This window comes from Hemicordylus capensis, chromosome 1 (genome assembly GCF_027244095.1).
Source record: "Hemicordylus capensis ecotype Gifberg chromosome 1, rHemCap1.1.pri, whole genome shotgun sequence".
Classification (NCBI taxonomy): domain Eukaryota; kingdom Metazoa; phylum Chordata; class Lepidosauria; order Squamata; family Cordylidae; genus Hemicordylus; species Hemicordylus capensis.
In genome coordinates this window covers 454,486,777-454,507,946 of record NC_069657.1, presented here as the reverse complement: position 1 = coordinate 454,507,946, position 21,170 = coordinate 454,486,777, and the positions used below count along the sequence as shown (strand labels likewise).

The 21,170-nt window shown below is 44.7% G+C and overlaps 1 protein-coding gene across 2 annotated transcripts in view; it reads right to left on the bottom strand.

Moving 5' to 3' along the window:
* LOC128324584 (uncharacterized) overlaps nucleotides 1–20,598 on the bottom strand; it is a 64,736-nt gene extending 44,138 nt beyond the window's left edge. For both annotated transcript variants that reach the window (XM_053249342.1, XM_053249324.1), the window contains exon 1: nucleotides 20,116–20,598. The gene's annotated coding sequence lies outside the window, so the exon portion shown is untranslated. The remainder of the gene's footprint in view (nucleotides 1–20,115) is intronic.
* Nucleotides 20,599–21,170: the final 572 nt, after the last annotated feature.

The window sequence follows — 21,170 nt, the reverse complement described above, 5'->3', positions numbered from 1 at the left end:
AATGGGGAGGGGAGTACTAAAGAGCTACATCTGCTTTTCTAAAGAGAGTATCCCTCTTATCATGCTAATGATTCTACTGGCCCACACACCACGCCAGGGCCTGGGACACTAAGGAGGGCCAACTGAGAAGACCTCACAGGACAGGATACAACTGGCCGAGAGAGGCAATCCCAGAGATATACAGGTACTAAACCCAAAAGGTGTTCTGGGTGAGAACCATCCAACCCAGAAGTAAACAGGCAACCAGTGCAGCAACCATAAAAGAGGTGTAACGCTATCATAAATAGTATGCATAAATCTACAGCCACCCATGAGGAGGCAGGCCGCTGCATTCTGGACTAGTTGAAGCTTCCGAATCATTTTCAAAGGCAACCCTAGGTAGAGCATGTTACAGTAATACAAGTGAGAGGTAACAAAGGCATGAGTTACTGTTGCCAGGGCCTGCCAGTTGAGAAAAGGCCGTAACTGGCGAACCAGCCAAAGTTGGCCAAAGGCACCCCTGGCCACAGCCTCCACCTGCTGTTCAAGCAGGAGCTGCAAGTCCAGGAGGACCCCGAGATCACGAACTATCTCTCTCAAGGGAAGCGCAACCCCGTCAAGAGGCAAACTCACACACCGCAACTGGCCAGATTGCAAACTGAAGAAGAGGAACTCAGTCTTGGAGGGATTGAGCCTGAACTTGTTTTGGCCCATCCATGTCCTGACAGCCTCTAGGCACTGAGCCAGCACATGGACGGCATCCCCTGTTTCACCAGGGGTAGAGATATAAAGCTGAGTATCATCAGCATATTGAGGAAAACGTACCCCAAACTGACAGATGACCAGGCCCAGCAGCTTCATGTAGATGTTAAAAAGAATGGGAGCGAGGACTGAGCCCTGTGGAACTCCACCAGAAAGGGGCCAGGATGCAGAACACTCACCCCAAATAGACACTGACTGGACTCGCCCAGTGAGATAGGACCAGAACCCTTGAAGAACAGTGCCTCCAAGGCCCAGCCCACTTAGGCATTCCCAAAGGATAACATGGTTGATAGTATTGAAAGCTGCTGAGAGATCAAGAAGAACCAAGAAAGGTGCACTTCTCACATCAAGTTTAGAATAAAGGCCATCCAACAGGGCGACCAATGCCGTTTCAGTGAGTAAGTAAAATAATAACTACAAACAAAGGCATGACAAGGTAGCAGGGATGATACACTGGAACATCTGCAAAAAATACAAGCTACCTGTAGCCAAAAATTGGTGGGACCATAAAATTGAAAAAGTTGAAGAAAATGAAGATGCAAAAATATTATGGGACTTCCGACGACAAACATCTGCCACACAATACATCAGATATAACTGTGGTTGAGAAGAAAGAAAAACAAATCAAAATAATCAACATAGCAATACCAGGGGATAGAAGAATATAAGAAAAAGAAACAGAAAAAACAACAAAATACAAAGATCTACAAACTGAAATTGAAAGGCTGTGGCAGAAGACCAAAATAATCCCAGTGGTAACTGGCACTCTAGGTGCATTTCCAAAACACCTTGAAGAGCACCTCAACACCATAAGGGCCACAGAGATCACCATCAGCCAATTACAAAAAGCAGCTTTACTGGGAATAGCCTATATTCTGCGATGATATCTATAATAACAACAGCAACAACATTGACAATAAAATTCAGCCATCCCAGGTGAAGGACTCGATGTCTGGATAAAACAAAACAGGCAATAACACCTGTCTGACTGTGTCAATCATCATCATCATCATCATCATCATCATCCCCCAGTGAGGCACTACCTTGGCGTGGTTGTGGGGCTTGCATGCTCTGAGGAAGGTGAGAGCTATGCCAGAGGTCCAACCATACTGGACAGGTCTCACCAGAGGAGCCAGACAAAGAGTGCCTCTCCCATCAACAATATGGTGAGACCTAACTTTAATAAATCTATACCGGATCGGTCGTCACCCGGGTCAACAAGGACCGCGCCAGGTGCAGGAGTCCCTGGACATCTGGTGGCAAGTGGGCAACAGGACTCAGGATCTTCAGTTGAGCAACCAGGGCTGAAGACAGCAAAGTTACTGGAAGAAACGTCGCTTAACCGAAAAAAATATACGAAAAATGCCAACAAGGAAATAATGATCTGCTATTACAAGTCTAGTCCAACTAGAAGAGGTTATTTAAAAAGAATGTACCAGATTTGGAAAGAGAAGCATCCAGATACAGAAATAACAGAACAAAGGCTAGCAGACCAGAGAAGATTCATAATAAGAAATAAAGTATTCACAGGAATTGAGCTGGAAGAACTGCAAAGAGCAACACAGGCTCAAGATATGGAAGAAGAATTACCACCAATTGAAGAAGTTGCTCAGACGCAGGTGGAGGAGGTGTTGGAAATAGAGGATGCCACTGTTGCTGTACTGTTTCAAAATCAAAACCAGGCAACCGCCCCTTTGCCTTCACCTCAAAAACCCGAATGCCATTTAAAAGAAAAGCAACAAGAACTAAAGCAAAAAATAACTGAGCGCATGAACCAAACAACCACCAGGGTTCGACTTCCAGCTCTAAAAACAGTTGCCAAAAAACAACTTGCTCAGGTATTAAAAAGATGTCAATGCTGCACTTGCAGAAATAACAACCAATAATTTGCAAGAAACAAACCAACTAATGTACAGTGCAGCAACAATAACAACACAAGAGATCGGATATAAGATCAATGGACCTGTCAAAAAAGAAAGCAGTACATCACCTAAATGGAAGATTCGATTAGAAAATAAAATCTCCAGGCTTAGATCAGATGCTAGTAAATTGAAAGATATGAAAGACAAGAAGCTGAAGAATGAAAACACCAAACAGTATCTAATCCAAAAATACCACCTAGATTCAAGGAAAATTAGAGAAGTCCTGGAAATAATAAAGCAGCAAATAACAGCATTGTCAAAGAAGATTAGCAGATATGAAGCCAGAACTACACAACACAGGCAGAATCTCCAATTCCAGTCGAATCAGAGACATTTCTACCAAAGCATAGAAGGAGAAACTGCAAGAAACCTAGAAACACCAAATAAAGAAGAACAGTGCAATTCTGGGGGAAATTATGGGACAATCCAATAGATTATAATAAAAAAGCAGTCTGGGTGAAAGAGGTCAAAAAATGTAACCAACAAATGCGAGATCTAATAATAACACCAAAATTAATAAGTGAAAGAGCAAAGAAAATTAAAAATTGGACTGCTCCAGGTGACGATGAACTGCATGGCTTTTGGCTTAAACACCTAACAAGCCTTCATAAACAACTATCAAAACAGTTCAATCACATTTTGCAAGGAGGGGATATTGAACAATGGCTAACAACTGGGAAAACTCATCTCATCATGAAAGACCCAGCAAAAGGTGCAGTTCCAAGTAATTATAGACCGATAACCTGTCTGCCAACCATGTTCAAATTATTAACTGGAATAATAGCAGATGAAGTAATGCAACACTTATTAACTAACAAACAGCTTCCAGTTGAACAGAAAGGAAATTGCCCGAACACTAGAGCCACAAAAGACCAGCTGCTGATTGACAAAATGATTTTAGAAAATTGCAAGATAAGAAAAACCAATCTAAGTGTTGCATGGATTGACTACAAGAAAGCCTTCGATTCATTGCCTCACACATGGATACTAAAATGTTTAGAAACAACTGGTGTCAGCAAAAACATTCAGATGTTTATTTTTTAAAAAGCAATGAGCATGTGGAGTACACAGTTAACAATCAATGGCGAGACACTTGGACAGGTTAGCATTAGAAGAGGCATTTTCCAAGGGGACTCACTATCCCCTCTGTTGTTTGTAATCACCATGACCCCACTTTCACGAATACTAAACAAAACAGGCCTCAGATACCAAACATCTAAAACATCAAGTCAAATCAACCATCTGCTGTACATGGACGATCTGAAGTTGTATGGAAAGTCCCAGTCAGAAATCGAATCGCTGCTAAACACTGTCCGTATATTCAGTAGCGATATAGCAATGGAGTTTGGACGAGACAAGTGTGCTGCATTAATAATGAACAGAGGGAAAATAACAAAAACAGAAGGAATAGAACTGCCCAATGGAAGCAAGATCAAGAACCTGGAAGAGAAAGAACATTACAAATACTTGGGCATTCTCCAGGCTGAAAACATCGCACACACGGCAGTCAAAAGAAAAATTGGAAGTGAATACATCAGGAGAGTTAGAAAAATCCTCAAGTCCAAACTCAATGGCGGGAACACCATACAAGCCATAAACACCTGGGCTATACCTGTTATCAGATACACTGCAGGAATAATAGACTGGACCCAGGCAGAGCTAGAGACACTAGATCATAAGACCAGGAAAATCATGACTATCAATCATGCTCTGCACCCCTGCAGTGATGTCGATAGGCTATACCTCCCTTGCAGCTCAGGTGGAAGAGGAATGCTGCAAGTCCATCAAACAGTAGAGGAGGAGAAAAGAGGCCTTGAAGAATATATCAAGGACAGTGAAGAAGATGCACTTCAAATGGTCAATAACGAGAAACTATTCAACACCAATGAAACAAGCAGGCCTACAAGAAAGAACAAGTCAAGAGCCGAGCACAAAAATGAAGAAATAAGCCCCTGCATGGTCAATATTTGCACAATATAAGTGGAATATTAGACATCACCAAGACCTGGCAATGGCTTAAGAATGGCAACTTGAAGAAAGAAACAAAGGGTTTAATACTGGCTGCACAAGAACAGGCACTAAGAACAAATGCAATAAGAGCCAAAGTTGAAAAATCCACAACAAACAGCAAGTGCCGCCTTTGTAAAGAAGCAGATGAAACAGTGGACCACTTAATCAGCTGTTGTAAGAAGATCGCACAGACTGACTACAAACAAAGGCATGACAAGGTAGCAGGGATGATACACTGGAACATCTGCAAAAAATACAAGCTACCTGTAGCCAAAAATTGGTGGGACCATAAAATTGAAAAAGTTGAAGAAAATGAAGATGTAAAAATATTATGGGACTTCCGACGACAAACAGACAAACATCTGCCACACAATACAGCAGATAGAACTGTAGTCGAGAAGAAAGAAAAACAAGTCAAAACAATCGACATAGCAATACCAGGGGATAGCAGAACAGAAGAAAAAGAAATAGAAAAAAATCACAAAATACAAAGCTCTACAAATTGAAATTGAAAGGCTGTGGCAGAAAAAGACCAAAATAATCCCAGTGGTAATTGGCGCCCTGGGTGCAATTCCAAAAGACCTCGAAGAGCACCTCAACACCATCGGGGCCACAGAAATCACCATCAGCCAATTACAAAAAGCAGCTTTACTGGGAACAGCCTATATTCTGTGACGATATCTATAACAATTGACAATAAAATTCAGCCATCCCAGGTCCTTGGGAAGGACTCGATGTCTGGATAAAACAAACCTGTCAATAACACCTGTCTGACTGTGTAAACAAGATAATAATAAGATATATAAAATCAGACTACATTTATACGCATTTGATTTATCATATAACAATATTTGGCTACAATATGAATAATATCCAAATGAAGATTAGTGAGCAAATAGTTTAAATAAAAATCATCTCCACGGCCCGGAAAATTAATCAAAAGTGGGGCAATTAGTTGGCTTCTTAAGTCTCAGTAATAATCACAGTACAGAAGAACATGAGCAGTTGTTTCAACATTACCAGATCCACAAGGGCATAATCTTGATGCATATGATATACCCTGGAATCTCCCATGGAGCATAGCTGTTGGGAGAGCATTTACACGGGCAAGTGTTAGAGCTCGTCTAAACTTTGGAATTAGGATGCTACTTAAATATGTAGCAGGCTTGAGCTCGATGCTCTGACTTCCTATGTAAATGTTACTCAATAACTTTGCATGTTCCATCTGCAACTCCACATCATGGATACGTTGCACAATTGTTCTTCTAGCCTGGTCGAAACCTAATCTAATAAGATCATCTTGAGAGAATCCGTATAGTAATAATTTTTTTTTGTAATTTCCAATTTCCATTTGGATTTAAAAGAGTCTTCCAAAATTAAATGTACTAAACCGACTTTTGTGAATACCAATTTTAACCAGTAAAGTATAACAAATCTCCAATAACATGATTCGAATCTAACCAAACCCACCTCCCTTCTAATGACAGTATCTGAGACACAGCACAGCAACTGTAATATAGTTCTTATGAACTTAGTTTGAAGTGTTTCTAACAGAGCAAAATTACTAAATGGGCCCAATTGTGCACCATATATAATCTGAGGATACACTTTGGCCAATAGTAGTTTTATTGCAACAGGGATGTACAAACTCCCCATGAGAAATGAAATGATTTTATTAGATTCATTGATATTTGGGTGTTCTAAATAATATGTTTTTGATGCGCAATATGGGAGCCAGATGAATGGAATACAACGCCTAAGTATTTATAAGATTTAACTTGTTCACTTGTATTCCTGTTCATGTGCCAAGTATATCTCTTCAACTGTTTAGCAGACACCAAAACCTTTGTCTTTTGGTGGTTTACCTCTATCATCTCTCTGTTACAAAATAAACTTAATCGTGCCAATGCTCGACATAGTCCTATGGGCATCTGGGATAAAAGCATCATATCGTCTGCATACAGCAGGACTGCAATATATTTCTGTGCCAATCTTGAGGGGTGCACAGACATGTCGGATAAACAGCTCACCACTGAGTTGATATAGATGTTAAATAAAGTAGGTGCCCAAATGCAGCCCTGCCTTACTCTGCTAGTTTGAGTGCTGTGCTGTGGCCTAAAACCCAACTGGCAAGGATCCAGAAAATCAGTTTCCTCCAGGACTCTCATCAGCTGATCACACAGTTTACTCTGCATATCCTTTAATTATTTACAGAGTATACTGAAATTTGTAGTTTTCCAGCATTTTTTGGTCTGGCTAAGTCCACTGCTAAATAGTTTTTGAAATATTAAAAGATTAACAAGCTTGACTTGTATTTTTGAGCTGATATTATGGTAAAGTCATCTCAAAGATGGGTGTCAGATGTTTGGACAGTAGGCGCAATTTCAGTGTTTGCCCTAGGCGCTATTTTCCCTAGATATGCCTCTGTTCAGGGCTAATGGCAGAGGCGGATTAACGTAGTAGCAAATGTAGCATTTGCTACGGGCCCCGCGTTTTTGAGGGCCCCGCATGCCCGGCTTCCAACTGGGAATTAAAGTTAAAACTTTACCTGTTTAATTTGGTCCATATTAGATAAAATATCCCTTTCCTGCTATATATGCCTTTTAAGAGAAGGTCCAGCACAGCATCTGTCCAATGGCTGTTGCTGGTGCCTACCACATTTTTCTTTTTAGAGTGAGAGCCCTTTGGAGACAGAGAAGCATCTATCCACTCTTTATTTTTCTATGTAAACCACTTTGAGAATTTTGATTGAAAAACGGTATATAAATGTTCACTGTTGTTGTAGTAAGTGTGAGTTTGTGGCTTGGTCTCCCATACTCCAAAATACAGCAAATGAAAAAAATTGAATTACTTTACTATGCAAGTAAATAATTTACGTTTTAATATTTATGTGCATTAAAAAAAAAATTACGGCCCCTTTATAACATATGCTACAGGCCCTGCACTGGCTTAATCCAGCCCTGGCTGATGGAACAAACCCCTCCTGAAGAGAGGAATTAACCATCTCCCTAAGCCAGGAAAGAACATTCCCCCTTGCAGCTCTAACAAGTCAGGAGGGACAAGGGTCCAGGCTAGAGGTCGCTGTGCCCATGTTGGTGAGAACCCTGTCCACATCACCAGCCTCAACGAGCTCAAAGCTATCCCAGATAGTATCACAAGACCCAGCCTCTATTACCTCAATAGATACCGAGCAATTGGAGTCCAACTCCGACCAAAGGCGAGCAACTTTGTCAGCAAAAAACCTGGCAAACATGTCACAGCAGCCAGATGGAAGATCACCAGAATCATCCTTTCCCAGCAAAGAGCGGGTGATTCAGAAAAGGGCCACCGGATGGGAATCTGATGATGCAATAAACATGGAGAAATGAGCCATTGTATACTCCTGAACATGGGCAAGCAAATTCTGTCTTAGTATTCCTCCAGTGGCGCTCTAGGCATCTTTTGGCTTGCTTCATCTCTTGAAGTTCCTCAAAGAACCAAGGTAGTCAAAATCCACGAGCCCTAAGAGGTCGCCTAAGAGCAATCTCGTCAAGCGCCCTCATAGCCTCGATGTTCCAGGCCTCAACGAGTAGGGCTAGTGAGTTGCCTGCCAGGTTGCTGGGAAACTCCCCAAGCGCCCTCTGAAAACCATCAGGATCCATAAGAAAATAGGCTGTCCCTAGGCATGCTGGGTCTAAGCCAGTTAGAACCTTATGAATCCATGCCAATGCCTTGAATTGTGCCAACAAGCACTACAAGAACCAGTGCAGGCCCTGGAGCACTGGGCTGAAGAGCATTGCCTTCAGGAGACAGCACAGTGCATCTGACAACTGCTGATGCCACCAAGGGCCGCTCCCTCTAGAAGACACTGCAATAGCCTAGTAGTAGTCACTCCATCGCTGTGGTGCTTGGTGTTCTGAAAGGCCGCAGGTCTCTCAGGTTCAACTGAGAGACCATTCTCGCTATTTCCATCTGTGTGCCAAGGAAGGGATGTCAGTCCCATGGCTGGTGATCTGGCGGAGCGGAGGAGGAAATGGGGTTCTGTGTGGCAGCCTCACCTTTGGGATCAGCACCCAAGGAAGGCCTGGCAAGCCACCTCATCCCCACAAGTAGGTTGTGTTTTGTTTTTTAAAACATTTTGATATTACTTTCTGGTTTTATTGTTAGTGCTTAGTGATTTGAGTTTCCCTGGTGGCGCAGTGGTAAAACTGCCGCCCTGTAACCAGAAGGTTACAAGTTCGATCCTGACCAGGGGCTCAAGGTTGACTCAGCCTTCCATCCTTCCGAGGTCGGTAAAATGAGTACCCAGAATGTTGGGGGCAATATGCTAAATCATTGTAAACTGCTTAGAGAGCTTCCAGCTATAGAGCAGTATATAAATGTAAGTGCTATTGCTATTCCTATTTCTAAATTGCCATCAGTGCTTTTCTCCACTGTGTTTCAGGCATCTGCCCTGGCTGACTCAGGGCCAAACTAAACATTACACAGGAGTTCCATTAACGGAATGCCCAATGACTGTTTCTTTTCCAAAAAGGTGTCATGGAGGTGGGGGTGGGGGGCGGTCAGTTTGGATCAGGGACATGCACAAAGGAGTGGGGTCTTATTGTCCTCCCCACCACCAGTGGTCCCCGTCAAACTTGCTCCTCTGGAGCCTGGGCTGTCAACTCTGGAATTCCTGGAATCCTGCCCCCCCCCTGCCAAATTTCATACGCGATCCAGCCCTTAAAACCTCCAGGATTGCTTCCAAGAGTCACCTGAGGAGAGATGCCATTCTTGGGGGCTCTAGGCCAGTCCACCCAGAGGGTTGGCAGCCCTACCTGAAGCTTCTATGAACCATGGAGAGGGGAAGAATTCAGGGCACAAGTTTTCCTCTCCGTAGCTATGAGCAGCAGGAGAGGGGACAATTTAACTGGCAGGAGTGATGCAGGGGCAAAGAGTGGCACCCCCTTCTCCCAGCACCGCAGTCCCAACCCAAACCCCACATCCTGTGACTGCCATTTGAAGGACAAGCAAATGGAACGCCTGTGTCATGTCCCACAAACACGAAGTATGATACAGGTCCATTCACTGCCCACGAATGATGAATTACTTTGCATCTGACATTGCTGAAAGGCCGTAGCCCTGTTCAGACATGATGTTGTAGGTGCAAGGGCTCCTCGCTAGCTCCGAGGCCACAACTGGGATATCAGGCTTTGCCTAACAGACTGATAATTACCTTAAATTATCTCGCTAACATTATATTGAGCATTCTGAAGGAGATCCTTTTCCCCTGCCACTTGCCAGCTTTGTGGGGATTAATAAAAACAGACCGAAATTAGAGGCAGCAAAATTAGCTTGTCAAATAGCAAGGCCTGGCGATAAAATGCCAAGCAGCAAATAGGGATTACATTCCCCTTTAACTACCTATTCCACTAGGGCTCCTTCCAGACTAGTTGCTCAACAGCAGCGGGCAAGTCGCATTGAAAACTTAAACAGCAGGGGGAGCAGTATCGCAGCTACTAACCACCCGAAAAAAACAGCAACTTCCTTATGCCGGATAGACGACACCCTAGCTCTATATCGCAGCGATTAAATTCGAAACAAGGCATTGGCAATGTGAACAGCACCCTGCTGTTCATGGAGGGACTGCGGTGTCACGATGCAGGGAGTGTGGAAGCACACTTCCAAGATCCAACATGACCCCATTGCAGGGTCTAATCTGGAAAGTGCCCTCTAGGAAAGTACCCCATCAATTTGTATCTAATATACCTGAACACTCCACCCAACAGCTGTTTTCCTGTGCAGCTACCACAGCACAACCTTGTCCAAAGCCCTGGAGATCCACTGCTATCCAGTGTAAGCAATGTTGAGCAGGGTGGACCAAGGGTCTGACTCAGTAGGACAGAGCTCTGTGCTTTGCATGCAGGCATCCTTGGCATCTCCAGTTAAGTATACAAGGTAGCAGGTAACGGGGGAAAGATTGCTTTCCCCCAGTCAGAGTAGATGGCATTGGCTTAGACAGGCTAACAGTATGACTTAATAGAAGGCAATTTCATGCTCAGAGGAGGGGGTAACTCAGTGGCAAAACATCCATTTTGAATGCAGAAGATCCTAGGTGCTATCCCTGACATCTCCAAGCAAGGCTGGGAAAGACTGCTGATTGAAACCATGGAGAGCTGCTGCCAGTCAGAGGAGACCACACTGACTCAGTTGGACCAATAGTCTGACTCAGTATAAGGCAGCTTCTCACGTTCATGTGTGATTATAAATCATTGATGCCGGCTGCTTGGTAGTTTATGCTGCTCAGTTTTTCATTTTGTTGGCTGAAAAGTGGAACATGCATTTTATAAATAAGTGAAAATGATACGTGTCAAAAGGTTTGAAAAATTCCCTTTAAATATTGTAGATGGGATTAACTATCCAGATGGGATAGTGCATCTATTGGATCCACCCTGACAACCACTGTTCCCTCTAACAGGGATTGCCAGATGTTGTTGACTACAACTCCCAGCATCCCCAGTTGCAGTGGCCTTTGGCTGAGGATTATGGGAGTTGTAGTCAGACATGTCTACACCTACAACGATTAGAATCATTCAGACAATGGTTTTCCCTGTGACACTGTATGGATGTGAAAGCTGGACTTTGAAGAAGCAAGATAGAAAAAGCATTGACGCTTTTGAACTTTGGTGCCGGAGAAGACTCTTGAGGAGACCATGGAGAGCCAGGAAAACAAACAAATGGATCACAGAACAAATCAATCCAGAATTTTCACTTGAGGCACAAATGACCAGGCTCAAACTATCATACTTCGGACACATCATGTGAAATGCAGCTCCCTTGAGAAGTACATAATGCTGGGGAAAGTGGAAGGAAAGAGAAGAAGAGGACGACCAGCAGCAAGGTGGATGGACTCGATGATGACAACCATGAACGCACTGCTGAGAGACCTGAAAGGCCAAGCTGAAGACAGATCATCCTAGAGAGAATCTCTCTATGTGTTCGCTAAGAGTTGACACCAATTTGACAGCACTTAATCAATCAATCAAAGTCAACACTATCTGGGAATCCCTGTTAGATGGAACACTGCTGACAACTGCCCCATACAGAAGAGGTGCAAGAACCAAACTATACATTACACTTAGTGTTTTTAAATAGCATGCTTCACACTGGTTAATTTTGCTGGCCACACCTCCTTTTAAGAGAAAGAGGGGGTCAATCAAGGCTGGGACCGCAGCACAGGGTGAGTTTTTTAGCCCTTTCTCCCTGGGCCAATACTTTCCCGTGGAAGGCAACTGACCATCCTGCTACAACTTAGAAGTCCAACAAAGGTATCAACTTCAAATTAACCAAGTGCTGCCTTTTCATGACTGCTTCAGATTCATTTCCAGTATTAATGAGGTTCTTCTCTACACCCATATGTGTTCTCTGGAGACTGAAACAGAACTCCTTAAAGTACTGTATCGAAAAGCTAATGGGCCTGAAGGACACTGGAAAGAGATGGCCAGGTCTCCCAAACTCCCACATACTTCTTCCATCAGAACTGTGATCCCTTCTTCCTTTGAACATCCATTTTTCCTCTGGAATGATCAGAGGTATTTGCCCTTTGGTATCGTATTCTTTTATTTGCACCAAATGGAAATTAGTATCTCCCCACCTTTGCAACACCCGCCTCTACAGGCAACTAAACAAATCCCCCTTTGTGACCCAAATACACTTTGCCACTCTTGCATTCATCACACCAGAATCCCCTATTCACTTCTCCCTTGTCTGAATACTGGCCAGATAGAATACAAGGAGGATCAGCACAGTGCTTAATTTCTATAACAAGAGAAACGTGGGGTTCAAGCCTCCCTGGAAGCCATATGATCCTGCCTGAATGTCTTTAAGAACATAAGAACAGCCCTGCTGGATCAGGCCCAAGGAGGCCCATCTAGTCCAGCATCCCATTTCTTCTCAGTGGCCCACCAGATCCCTCTGAGAAACCCACAGGCAAGAGGTGAGGGCATGCCCTCTCTCCTGCTGTTGCTCCCCTGCAACTGGTATTGAGAGGCATCTTGCCTCTGTGGCTGGAGGTGGCCTATAGCCACCAGACTAGTAGCCATTGAAAGACCTGTCCTCCATGAATTTATCCAAACTCCTCTTAAAGCCATCCAGGCTGTTGGCTGTCACCACATCCTGTGGCAGGGAATTCCATAGGTTGATTATGCATTGTGTGAAAGAGTACTTCCTATTGTTGGCCCTAAATTTATTGGCAGCAGTCAGTTTCATGGGATGACCCCTGGTTCTAGTGTTATGTGAGAGGGGGGAAATTTCTCTCTATCAACTTTCTCTATTGCATGAATGATTTTATACATCTCTATCAATTCTCCCCTTAGACGCCTCTTTTCCAAGGGAAAGAGCCCCAGATGCTGTAGCCTTGCCTCATAAAGAAGGTGCTCCAGGCCCCTGGCTATCTTGGTTCCCCTCTTCTGCATCTTTTCCAGTTCTACAATATCCTTCTTAAGAAGATATGGTGACCAGAAGTGCGTGCAGTACTCTAACTGTGGCCGCACCATAGTTTTATATAACGACATTATAATATTAGCATGTTTATTTTTAATGCCCTTCCTAATGATGCAAAGCATGGAATTTGCCCTTTTCACAGCTACCACGCACTGAGACGACACTTTCAATGAGCTGTCCACCACAACTCTAAGATCTCTCTCCTGGGCAGTCACCAATAGCTCAGACCCTATAAGCATAAATGTGAAGTTGGGGTTTTTTGCCCCAATATGCATCACTCTACACTTGCTTACACTGAACTGCATTTGCCATTTTGTCACCCACTCCCCCAGTATGGAGAGATCCTTTTGGAGCTCCTCACAATCTGTTGTGGATTCCACTACCCTAAATAGTTTAGTGTCATCTGCAAATACGGCCACTTCGCTGCTTACCCCTGCTTCTAGATCATTTATTAACAAAGAGCACCGGTCCCAGTACAGATCCCTGGGGGACCCCACTTCTTACTGCCCTCCATTTAGAGAACTGTCCGTTGATGCCCACCCTCTGTTTCCTGTCTTTCAACCAGTGTCATCTTTCCTAGAGGATGTCAACCTCAGCATCATCCAGGCAGGATGAACCTCTTGGTCGCTGGCATCACACCAGAACTCTGGCATCAGCCACCAGAACTCCCGACAGGCTCTGTTTTTATACTGTGTGTGTGAGAGCCAATTGCTGCAGCGATCTAGTGCAGAAGGAAAGACTTGGCCGGCTCCAATGGGCACAGCAGACCAATACCATTCCCCAGCTTAGCAGGGCTATGGTGGACAAGTGCCTAGTTGGGCCTGGAGGCAGTCTAAAGGGTCAAGGGGGCAGGGGTGCAAAAAAAAGTAGGGGGCAAACAGCTTTCAGGGGGCGGGGGGGAGAAAGGTTAAGGGGGGCTATGGGTCTGGGTTAGGGGGGCACAGTGCAGGGCTGGGGATGGACCCCCAAAGTCCACTCTCTGGAACCATGAAGCTGCCTTCTACTGAGTCGGGCCGTCCAGCTCAGCATCATCTACTCTGACGAGCAGTGACTCTCCCAGGTCTCGGGCAGGAGTCCTTCCCAGTCCAGTCAACTGATATCCTTTTAGCAGGAGATGCCAGGGGCTGAGCCTAGGCCCTTGTGCATACATGCAAAACATGGGTTCTGCTACCGAGCGATGGGTCCTCCTCGGCAGTGCACTACGTGGGAAGCTGCCTTTCGCTGAGTCAGGTCATTGGTCCGTCTAGCCCAGAACTGTATACTCTGACTGGCAGCAGCTCTTCAGTCTCAGAGCAGTCTTTCCCGCTATCAACTGTGTCTTATCTTTGTAGCTAGGATGGAACCTGGGACTTCCTGCTTACAAGGTATGTGCTCTTTTGCTTAGTGATGGCCCCTCCACTTGCTGCTGAATGGCTTTATAAGAACAGCCCTGCTAGATCAGCCTGAAGGCAAATCGAGTCTAGCTTCCTGTTTGCCACAGTGTGACCCACCAGATGCCCCTGAGAAGCCCCCAGGCAGGAGGTGAGGACATGCAATCTCTCCTGCTGTTGCTTCCCTGCAATTGGTATTCAGAGGCATCCTGCCTCTGAGGCTGGAGGTGGCCTATAGCCTCTCCTCCCTGAATCTGTCTAAGCCCCTTTTAAAACTATCCAATCTGGTGGCCATCACCACATCCTGAGGCAGAGAATTCCATAGATTCAGTATGCACTGTGTGAAGAAGTGCTTCCTCTTGTAGGTAATACATTTCCCAGCTTTCAGTTTAATGAGATGACCCCTGGTTCTAGTGTTGTGAGAGGGGGAGAAAAATGTCTCCCTATCCACTCACTCTACTCCATGCATAATTTTATGCACCTCGATCATGTCTCCCCACAGTCACCTCTTTTCTAAACAGCCCCAGATGCTGTAGCCTTGCCTCATAAGGAAGGTGCTCTAGGCCCCTGTTTACCTTGGTTACCCTCTTCTGCACCTTTTCCACTTCTACATGCTGAGAGTGACCTGGGGTTTTCCAGACTACAAGATTTGCAACAGTTAAAGTGTTGCAAAGTGCAGCGGAATTAGGCAGTGGTTTGAAGTCGTGGGCACAGCTGCTTTGATGCAGTTTTCTATGCAACGCAACAGGGTTTTGGCCGTCTGTATTGCCCGCCACTGCAGCAGATTTTCCAGGCAGGAGGTGTCCATATTCCACCTGGATCACATTCACTGTCCCCCCTCCATTTCCAGCCAATAGGGTCGTGGACGGGGTGGGGAACAGCTGCCTGATGCTCAGAAATTTAACAGAGGAAGCTTTTCTCATCACTTTTATCTCCCTGCCAAGAAAAATTTCTCCTACTAGATCTTTGCTGGTTTTAAAAGCAGAGGCGCAAGGCTGGTAAAAAAAGGTGTTCGCCCTTAGTTGAGCACCACCGAGTCCTGCTAACTACCTGGGGGTCTGACTCTGAAAGGTGTTCAAAAGGGTCAAGGAGGAGACGCACAGAGCAGTCTTGAGAAGAACTCTGAAGAAGGGAATGCAGAACTTACTTTAGTCCAGGGTTGCACCCTAAGGCTGGAGTGATATAAACGTTTACTCCAGGAGGAGCAGGTGACTCCATATCTGAGCAAACATTTGACAAACTAATTGTGCCTATTTTAAAGTTATAAGTTAAGAGGCAGTTCACAATATTGCAGTGAAGCCAAAGTCAAACTTACAAGTCATTTCTATGGTGCCTTTAGCATGCAAAGAATTTTTGAATTAATCACATTTCTGAACTACCCAGAAATCACATTTAGATCAATTCCTTGAACCTTTCCTCAAAATCTTTTCTGGTACAATCCTTTAGTCTTCCTACTCTACTCTACTGTAACTCAGCCAAAATAAACAGATGCCTATTCTTCCCTTGTTTATTCCAGCCTCCATTTTCCACCCCTTCCCCTGCTGTCTCCCCTGGGTTCAGATTGAAAGCCCTTCAGGGCAGGGACCTGCCCTCTTGAGACAAAATTAAATTTTGTAGCGTGCAATGCACATGGTAGCACCCCTATACAAATTAATAATAATAATATCACATGTGTCAATGTTACATCATCTCTCTCCACAAAGACTACGCCTTTTCCAGATTCAGTTCACCTGCATGCAGATTGCCATATTTTTTCCTGGGACTTTTACACACAGCAGACTTTACTGCGAGTTTACGGGGAGGCTTTACCGAGAACTAAAAGTTGTCTCAAAAATCCGACACAAATTGTGGGTTCTTTTTACCCCAGATATAAATCGGGGCTTGGGCTCTTAAGACCCATATCTTAAGAAGGATATGGTAGAACTGGGAAAGGTGCAGAAGAAGGCAACCACAATGATCAGGGGCCTGGAGCAACTTCCTTATGAGGCAAGGCTACATCATCTGGGGCTCTTTACTTTGGAAAAGAGGCGACTAAGGGGAGACATAACCGAGGTGTATAAAATTATGCATGGAGAAGAGAGAATGGGCAAAGATAGATTTTTCTCCCTCTCCCAGAACACAAGAACCAAGGGTCATCCCATGAAACGGAAGGTCGGGAAACTTAGGACCGACAAGCAAAAGTACTTTTTTACACAGTGCATAATTAATTTATGGAATTCCTTGCCATGGGATGTGGTAATGGCCACCAGATTGGATGGCTTTAAAAGAGGCCTAGACAGATCAGTGTTGATTAGACAGGCATAATCAACTTGTGGAATTCTCTGCCACAAGATGTGGTGACAGCCAACAACCTGGATGGCTTTAAGAGGGGTTTGGATAACTTCATGGAGGAGAGGTCTATCAACGGCTACTAGTCGGAGGGCTATAGGCCACCTCCAGCCTCAAAGGCAAGATGCCTCTGAGTACCAGTTGCAGGGGAGTAACAGCAGGAGGGAGGGCATGCCCCTTTCAACTCCTGCCTGTGGCGTCCAGCGGCATCTGGTGGGTCACTGTGTGAAACAGGATGCTGGACTAGATGGGCCTTTCAGTCATATTTTTTCTAAACTAAATAGCCCCAGGAGTTGTTGCCTGGCCTCATAAGAAAGGTGCTCTAGGCCCCTAATCATCTTGGTTGCCCTCTTCTGCACCTTTTCCAGTTCTACAATGTACTTTTTTAAACGTGGTGACCAGAATTGTATGCAGTACTCCAGGTGTGGCTGCACCATAGTTTTGTAAAAGGGCATTATAATATTAGAAGTTTTATTTTCAATCTCCCTCCTAATGCTCCCTAGCATGGAATTAGCCTTTTTCACAGCTGCTGCACATTGAGTCAACATTTTCAATGAGCTGTCCACCATGACCCCAAGATCCCTCTCCTGGTCAGTCACCAACAGCTCAGATCCCATCAGTGTATACTTGAAGTTGGGTTTTTTCATCCCAATGTACATCACTTTACACTTGTCAACACTGAACCATTTCATCGCCCACTCACCCAATTTGGAGAGATCCTTTTGGAGCGCCTCACAATCCATTTTGGATTTCACTACCCGAAAGAGTTTGGTATCATCTGCAAATTTGGCCACCTTGCTGCTTACCCCTTCTTCTAGATCATGTATGAATAAATTAAAAAGCACTGGTCCCAGTACAGATCCCTGGGGGACCTCACTTCTTACTTCCCTCCATGGTGAAAACTCTCCATTGATACCTACCCTCTGTTCCCTTTCCTTCAACCAGTTACCAATCCACACATGTACTTGTCCCCTTATCCCATGACCGCTAAGTTTCCTCAGGAGTCTTTGATGAGGAACTTTGTCAAAAGCTTTTTGGAAGTCCAGGTAGACTATGTCAACTGGACCACCTTGATCCACACACTCGTTGACACCCTCAAAGATGTCCAAAAGGTTGGTGAGGCAAGATTTACCTTTGCAGAAGCCGTGCTGGTTCTCTCCCAGCAGGGCCTGTTGTTCTATGTGCTTTACAATTTTATCTTTGAGGATGCTTTCCATCCATTTTCCTGGAACAGACGTTAAGCTAACCGGCCTGTAATTTCCTGGATCGCCCCTGGATCCCTTTTTGAAAATCAGTGTTACACTGGCTACTTTCCAGTCCTCGGGTACAGAGCCCGATTGCAGGGATAAGTTCTATATTTTAGCACGGAGGTTGGCAATTTCACGTTTGAGTTCTTTGAGGATTATTGGATGGATGCCATCCGGCCCTGGCGATTTGCTAGTTTTCAGTTTTTCCAAACAGTTTAGAACATCATCTCTTGTCACTTCTATCTGACTCAGTTCTTTAGCTGCCATCCCCGAAAAGCCTGTTTCAAGAACAGGTATATGCTCAGTAAGTATCCTCTGCCATGAAGACAGATATTGATGAATATCACATTAATATATTGATGAATATGACATTAACATGGCATACTTTTTAGTTGTGTTCAGTGTTCCCTCTAACAGGGATTCCCAGATGTTGTTGGCTACAACTCCCAGAATCTCCAGCTCTCATGGCTTTTGCTTTTGGATTCTGGGAGTTTTAATCAACAACATCTGGGAATCCTTGTTAGAGGGAAAACTGGCTGTGTTTGCTACTTATTATGCTTTGTTTTATTTATGCCCTGCCTTTCCCAACCAAAGTTACCTCAAGGCGGCTTACAGTGAAATACATTGTAATATATACAAACATAACATGAATTCATATAGCAATCCAAGCATTATTAAAATCGCACTAAAAGCACTCAAACAGCACACAGATTAAAAGCCATCATAACTGAGCTGGTAAAATGCCAGACACAATAAAGATGTTTTTAACTTTCGCTTAAGCACCAAGAAAGAGCGAGTCCGACAAATCTCTCTCTAGGGCAGGCAGTCCAGAAAGAGTCACCAAAAGGACTAGTTCTGCTCACCTGTTACATTCAACTGCAACAGATATCACTCTGTACACAAGTAAATTTACTCACATGTCATGTTGAACTCAGGTATAACAGTACACATCCTATCTGTATCCTGCATTTTGGGGGGCCTGTACCCAGGGATACTTTAAGAATGAACACAGTTACATTCATTCATACAAATACAGACACCAATATAATGTCTGGATAGGGCTTGTGTCTCTAGTTCCCACCAACCCAATCTCCCCAAGATTATTATTTATTTATTTATTTTACATTTTATACTCTGCTCTTCCTCCAAGGAGCCCAGAGTGGTGTACTACGTACTTAAGTTTCTCCTCACAACAACCCTGTGAAGTAGGCTAGGCTGAGAGAGATGTGACTGGCCCAGAGTCACCCAGCTAGTATTGTGGCTGATTGGGGATTTGAACTCGGGTCTCCCCGGTCCTAGTCCAGCACTCTAACCACTATACCACTCTGGCTCTCAAGATGTGGACCTGTGAACAGGGCCTCCAAATCCAGATTTTGTTTATTCCTTACACCAGGGTGTCTCAAACATGGCTCCCCAGATTTTGATGGACTACAGCTTCCATCACCCCCAGCCACAATGCCCAATATGGCTTTTAACAAGAACTACATTTTGCAGAAAACAGGTCCACGACTGCTGAAGAGAACCTCCAGGTTCACAAGCAGTATACCCTGAAATACCAGAGATCAGGGACAAACAAGACAGGAGGGTTATTGCCTTCATGCCCCACTTCTGAAAACATCTGGCTGGCCACTGCTGGCAGCAGAATGCCCGACTTGGGGGCCTTTAACTCTGATCCAGCTGGCTAGTTCTTCTTTTAATTGTGGCTCTGGAATAGACATCAGGAAAACTGTAAAGTGCAGGAAGGCAAGGCAGGATTGTCTCAGTGAAGGAGGAACTGTAGTTGTCAGGTAAACTCCAGTATAAAGACACTGGGAGAAGACCAGTACCGTGCCTATGACATATACAATGAGAAGTTCCACAGAGAGGAGGAGGACGACGACAGAGAGAAAGAAATCACTCTGGATAGGAAACACACACACACACACACAGTTTGTCTCTCTAGGGAGAAAGGCCACAGCTGTGATTACCTGGCAGCCTATCTCCCCATTCATTCCAACCCAAACAATCTCCCTGTGCAGGACAGCCAGAAACACTCACCGTAACTGCGAAGAGACTCCTCCAGGCTAGCCAAGCATTTTGCAGGCGCTGGTCTCCGAGCTGGGCTGCAAGCAAGGCGAGGGCCCTTTCTCTAGAGGGCAAAGGCGCGAGAGCCTCCCTGAAACATGCCGGGAGCAGAAGTGGGGGTGGCTGGCTGGCTGGCTGCTTGCTTGCTTGGCCAGGTAGGAAGGCAAATACTTCCTGGTTGCAGCTCCTCCACCTGTCTCGAGACAGGGAAGAGGAGCCTCCCGCTGAACTTTCCCTCATTGTGGGCAGAAGAAATCACCCTCTGCAAAGCCAAGGAGGGAGTTGGTCCCTCTCAAAGAATTCACACCAATGAAGGCTCCTCTGATCCTAAAGCAAACCTCTTGGGAAGAAGGCGGCACTGAAATCAGCGCATGTTCACTCTGAGTAAACACTTAGGAGTAGGGTGCTAAGGGATTTTGCCCTTCACCATGGCTCAGTTCAGAATGACATTCGCTGTCACAGCATCCACCCTGCTCTCAAGAGCGCCTGCTTGTTTTACTGACCTTGAACAGCAACTTGAGACTCGGGAAGTTACACTGGCATGGAGAAAAAGGGATGCAAACGTTTCCCCAGTTTAATGCCTTAGTGTTAGGGTGCTGTTAAAAATGCAGGAGCACCAGCACCAGTGAAAAGGTGGCGTTCCTAGCACTCACGCCTCCTCCAATGTCTGCTTTGGGTTCTTCCCTACGTTTTCCTCTCTCCTTACAGTTACTATTTTCTTTTAGCAGGGTTCTTGTGCTGGGGCAAAACTAATAACGGAGAGAAGAGGACAGCTACTTAACATGCCAAAGTTTAGCCAGTAGCTTCTCCCATAATTTCATCTCCAGCAGCAGGAAAAGCTTTATAAGTAACGTTTCAGGGTGTCAGCCAATTGTAAAAAGCAGAGGAGCTCCATTTGAGAAAAAGGTGGCAACCATTGGCTGTATAAGCCAGGGGTTCCGGACCTCCAGTCTTCATGTGTTGTTGGACTACTATCATCCTCAGCCACCATACAGACCATTTTATTTATTTATTTATTTTTATTTGAT